This window comes from Aythya ferina, assembly GCF_964211825.1.
Source record: "Aythya ferina genome assembly, chromosome: 20".
In the NCBI taxonomy this organism is placed as follows: Eukaryota; Metazoa; Chordata; class Aves; order Anseriformes; family Anatidae; genus Aythya; species Aythya ferina.
In genome coordinates, this window is record NC_140318.1 from 3,857,809 (window position 1) to 3,863,808 (window position 6,000).

Genomic DNA, 6,000 nt, shown 5'->3' on the forward strand with positions numbered 1-6,000 from the left:
CATGTTTTGGGTGCTCTGTGGGGCTGGGAAGGAGCATTGAGGTTTTTTTTTCCCCCCTTTGAGTGATATCTGAGAGACTTGAAGCAAGCAGTGCTGTCTTTGATGGTTTGGGAGCACATTTGTGGCCGTGTGATAGCTCACGGCTTGGAAAGGGCAGAGGGGTGGAAGACTGGGGCCACCCTAGTCCATCCCACAGCAGTGGTGGAGGTGCATGCTGTCCGAGGAGGTAGGGAAGGCCTAAAGGTATTTAAAAACAAATGCTTGAGGTCTCACCCATAACAATGCTGTGCTGTGCTTTGCTGGGAACCGTCTGCAGGGCAGGATGGGGCTGGCTGCGAGGCCCATCTGCGGCGCACACCCAGTGGCAGGATGGATCCGGGCTGGAGGAGATGGGCAAGGAGCACGGGGGCGAAGGACTGAACCCTTTCCCTTCATTCTCCTGTCTTAATGCGCTTCTGTTCCTCCCAAGAAATGTACTTGCGAGCGTTTGTCAGTGATTGCCATCGAAACCGGAGAAAATCTATAAGCTGGGGTCAGGCTCCTCTTCCAGGCTGTCGTGTCAGGAGAATCCCTCCGCCTCCTCCCTAAAACCGCAGGGAGCAGCCCCCGTGCTCAGCTCTGCAGCTCGCTGACACGGGCACGGTGCTCGGGAGGTCTCCAGCAGATGTTGGCTGGCGGTGGCGAGGAGCCGGAGCGGTGCCTGGGGACACCACGGGCCCGGGGAGGTGCCTGAGTGAGCCCAGGAGATGAGCCTGCCGTGGGCTTGGGGCGATGGGGTTTGGAGGAAGACCCTCCAGGGAAACCCACCGCAGAGCTAACGCGTGCTGTCCTTTGGTTCGTGCTTTTGTTGAGGGTCCTGGCTTGGTGCCCGTGGGCTGTGTGGGCAGGGAGTGCCCGAGGCCAGCGGGGAATTGTTCCCAGCCCAGCAGCTCCTTGTTGGAGAGGACGTTTCACCCAAATGGGATGTGGGCTCGCTACCGAGCGGTGATCAGGCAGCATGGGGAGGAGCCCAGCTGCTTCTCTTGGCGTTTAGCTCACTGTGGGGTTGGGGGAGCACGAGGAAGCCGCTCAGGGGCTTTGCTCCGGGTTTGGCACATTGCTGCTGGTGCCAGTGGGGTGGGTGCTCGAGCGCCTGGCTCATGGTGCTGGGCAGAGACCTGCAAGTCAGCACCTCCGTAGGGTTGGAGGGTTCCTGGGTTGGTAATCTCTTAAAAGATCTCTTAAATCTCTTAAAAGTTGAATATTCATCAGTGCCTGATGGCTTATTTCTTGTGTGCACACCCAGCCAGCAGCTGAGGGAGTGCCTGATGGTGCTGGGTGCTGGCGCAGGGAGCCAGGCTGCCTTTCTGCTCCTTACCCACCCCATCTCTTCTACCTGGCCTGAGATGAGCCCCCAAAAGGACCAGGCTGGCTGGCCTTTGGTGATGTGCACCCCAATGGTGAGGGTCAGCCCTACTTCACCCTGTGAGGGCGGTGAGGAACAGCACGTCCCCGTGCAACCGAGCCCCGAAACGGCACGCGGGGAATGACGCAGTGAAGGTGAAATATCAAAGGGAGAAGGGGAAGTGCGTGGCAGGAGCAGGGGAAGCAGAGGAGAGAATAGCCGGAGCTGACCTCAGCGGGGCGGGAGCGGGGTGGGGAGCCCGGCTGCACGCATGGAAGGGAAATGGGGAGAGGATACAGCTGGGACCGGCCAGCGCCGCCACCGTCCGCGCCCTGTGCACCGGCACGCGCTGGCCCTCGCTGTTGGATTTGCCTCTTCCCCCTTTCCTAAGGGCACGCGTTGTGGATGGAGCATCCCAGCGTGGTCCAGGGAAGCTGGTTGGATCCTTTCTATACCCCTCCTGTGCCTCCCAGTGCGCAGGGATTGCAGCAAAAGCATCCAGCCTGGTGCCACCGAGCGCGGTGCTCACGTGTGGCTGCGTCCCCGTGCCATGGGTGGGCAGCTGGAGGAGCCAGCCCCCATCTCGTGCTCAGCATCCCTGCTCGCTGCAAACCCCACTGCTGACAGCCACGGTGCATCCAGACCTGGTTCTCTGTGCCCTGGGTGGTGATAAAGGCAGCACAGGACAGGTTTTGGCCATCGAGCCTTCCCCGGCAGTGTCACGGCGACTGGGGCCATGTGTTTGGAAGTGGCACAAGCCGTCCCAGGGTCGCTGCTGTCCCTGCAAGTGCTCCCAGCTCTGCCCAAGGATGGCTGACTTTTTTTTTTTTTTTTTTTTTTTTTTTTTTTTGCATGTGGAGTTTTATTTTTAGCTGGAAAAAAAAAAAAAAAAGGCCCCAACAACCAGCCCTTAAAAACAAACGCACGCAAAGTTTTCGTGAAAAGAAAAAAAAAAAAAAAAAATCTCAACATAATGGAATTTTTCCCTTCTTCGCAAAACTGCCTGTGACATTTCTAAATGAAGGGTTCCTCCCGTCCTTCTGCTTTTCCCCCTCAATCTTCAGTGAAATTTCTTCCTTCCCTAAGTCGCCCTCTTCTCCTCCCTGAGATAAGCTCCCTCAGGAGGAGTAGCAGCGAGCACAGGGAATGTTTTTTTCTGCAATGTTGCTTTTTGAAAAAAGGATAACAAGTATACTAGGGAAAAAAAAAAAAAAAAGGAAAATATCTTTTTTGAACCTATTAAATTAGAGTGGGATTAATAAGTTTTATTGTTTTTCCTCACCTTTCTCAAGCTAGTTCTTATCTGCTCTAAGCTTTTGGTGTGGAAGGGCTGGGACAGCGGATGGCAAGGAGCAGCTCTTTGCTTTGCTCTTTCTTTGCGCAAGGGGGGAGGATTTTCCCCCCGGTTGTCTTCCTTTGGTGCTCTAGAGGAGCCCTGGGAGCTCGTGATGCTGTTGCCACCGAAAACTCAACACCTGGAGGGATTCACACCCCAACCATCTCCTCTCTCTTTGCTCAGAAATCAGGGGGGTCAGGGTGGATGTGAGGATTTGGGAGCAGCACGGCAGAGCCCCCGTGTTCTGGGGTCCCTTCCCGGCTCTCCATCCCACTTTCTGGTGACCTTATGAAGGCTGCTTTGTCCCTCTTTGCCTTGGTTCCCCGACCTGGGGAAGAGGAGGGCTCTGTCTTTGCACCCATGGGTTTATTTAATGCCCTGTGATCGTGCTGAGTTGTTGCAGGAGTTTGGTCAACCACGACCCACTCGGATGGAGCAAGGGGCAGGAGTTTTCCTCCTGGTTTAGGAACCTCCGGGCGCTTTTCAGGAGCAGCTCCTGCTTTACAGGACTGGAAAGCACCAGAGATGGAGGCGTTTTGTCCTGAGCCAGCAAAGCTCCATGTTCCCTGGTGCCCAGAAGCAGCACCCAAAGCAAGCCATGTGCCAGAAGCTCGGTGTGCCTGGTTCTGCCCAGGAGCAGCAGTTTTCTGTAGGTTTAGGGCTATGCAACCACATCTCCTGCCTGGGGACGTGGTGCCAGGGCCGAGCTCTTGGCGTGACGGACGTGCCCTGGGCCACTCGCTCCTTCTGGCCCCGGAGGCTTTGCAAAATTCTTGGTGCCAAGAGAAGAAAACACCTGAGGCTGTGCCACTCCAGTGCAAATCATCCCCTGAGGTCCTGCCTGAGGGGACGGCGCGGCTCAGCCCCACGTACCCCATCCCTCGCTCAGAGGGGACGTCTTGGGAAGGGGCTGGTGCTCGTGCTTGCATCTTCGCATCCCTGCAAACCTCCCTGCCAAACTGCAGGGGAAACAACCTCCCCCTGTGCCAGCACCGCCTGCCTGCAGCCCCCGTGGAGCCTTACAGCCCCCGGCTGTGCAGAGCCGGAGCGGGGAAGGGGAGCAAAGCAACCACGCTCCGTCCAGGCTATTTATTTTGTGCTGGGGTAAGGGATTTTTTTTTTTATATATATATTTTTTTTGCTTCAGACATGCGATGAGTGTGTTACTCAGCCATGACTCGAAAACTTGTGAGCAATAAAGTCATCCTGAAGTCTGCCAAAAAAAAATCTTCGCAGCACACCCACCTCCTCACACGTTCCCGCTGTAGCTCCTTCAGTGTGATCTGCTGCCGAAACGCGGCTACCTCGAGGGGGGCTGCAGTGGCCATCTGGGAGCTTGCGGCAATAGCCCATGGGCACAGCACCCCGGGGTGGCACCTGCCTGGGGATTGGGGCCATCACAAAAATAGGGGGCTGGGGCTTGCTCCAAAATCCAGGAGAAAACAGGGCTGGAAGGGCGTGGAGAGGCCGTGTACCTTGGTGTAGTCCTCCCCCAAAGGATGGGTTGGGTCCCACGTTGTTGGGTTTGACCTTTTGGGGTCCAGACCAACCCCAAATCCCACGTGAGGTGGAGAGACATGGCCCTTGCACCTCCTGAAGGGAAGGGACTTTCAGGAGCAGCTCCACGGGGTCTTGGGTCCGTACGTGGCCCCGTGGGGACTGGTTGCACGTGGGGCTCCCCTGGGGCTCCAGAGCCCTACACCAGCCACCATTTGGGGTGGCCATCGGTGGTGGTCCCGGGAAGAGGTGCCACAGAGACGTGTAGGATCTGCTGCTGAACCAGGCAAGTGGGGTTGGCGTTGCGCATCAAAACCCAAATTCCCATTACCGGGGGCTGCACCAGGAGGCAGGGGGGAGCCGGAGCCATCACCCCTCGGGGTAAAGGGTCTGATGTCTTTGGGACTGGGGTGCTGTTGGGGTGGGATAACGGGGCTGCCAAGCTCTGGGGAAGCACTGGGGTGGGCCATAAGGGAGAAGGTTGGAGCCAGAGGCACCCCGTAACCTCCCCGCGGGTGGGCAGCGGGTTGGGGGCAGCACCCCCCCTTCGCCCGAATTACCGGGGTAAAAACCTCCTCCGCCAAGGCCTCCTCTCCCCACCCTTTCCCCGCGACGGGGCCCTAAATAATTGATAGGCTGATAAATAATAGATCTGGGATTTGCTCCTTCGCTGTTCTCCGGCGGGGCGTGCGCGCTCGCAGCCTGGCGGTGCTGCATTAGGGTTACAGCGTGTGCGTGTGTCGGACGGGGTAGGGAGCTGTGCAGAGAGAGAGGGGAGAGCATTCCGGGGAGATAAAGGGCTGGTTTGATGTGTGTTCATGTGGCGGGGCTGTTTTGCCTTGCATGCCTTTCTCTTTTGCTTTATTTTTTTTTCCTGGAGTGAAGCCTGGCGCCAGCAGTCTGGAACCAGCCTGACAAGCTTTTGAGTTATGGAAAGGGGGGAGGCGGCGGGGAGGGGGGGGAGGAGAGAGAAAAGAGGGAGCGAGAGAGGCAGGGAGGGAGGAGGAGGGCGAAGGGAGAGGGAGGCAGCTGGGCTGGGGGTTATTAGGGGAGAACGCACACAGGGGGCTGGAGAGGGGGGTGGCGAGGGCTGGGGGGCTACCGGGGCTGGTGGGGAGGGGACGGAGCTGGCTCCTCGCAGACCTTTCAAAGGAGATTTCTTGCATTGGGGGGGGGAGGGAGAGGGGGAATTGAGTCATTTTGGGCATGAAACGCAAAGCTCGCCGCGTCAAGGAACAAGGAAGTTTTTTAAAGCTCCAATTAAAGGGCTTGGAGAGGTCCGGGGCTTTTAAACAGCCTCGGGAAGGGGGGGTGTGTGTGGGGGGGTCCTGGCTGGCGTTCAGGCTGCCGGCCCATCAGGACATTCCTTTCTGCTGAACGCTGCTGCTCCCGGCCCTCTCCTCCTCCTTTTCCAAGCTGCCGTCGAATCCTTTCCAAGTCCCGCGTCCGAACCCGGGGAACTTTTTGCTCCGTTTCATCTCGCGCCGCCTGCCTCCCCCGGCCTCAGGCTGCGCTCGGCGCTTTGATCCCGCTCCGAGCCCCCCAGGCGAGGGGTCCTGGGCTCACAGCTCACCCCCAGGAGCCAGCAGCAACCCTCCCCGGGGTGCTCTCTGCCCATTATTGCCACAAAATTCCCCCCATCTGGAGGATGGAGACCCCTCATTTGCTGTCACCTCTCTGCTCGGCTCCTTGCTGCCCCATTGGGGGGGACCTGGCCCTGAATGGGGTGGGGTGGGATGGGATGGGGTGGGGTGGAAGCACCCGCTGGGGATATCCAGGGGGT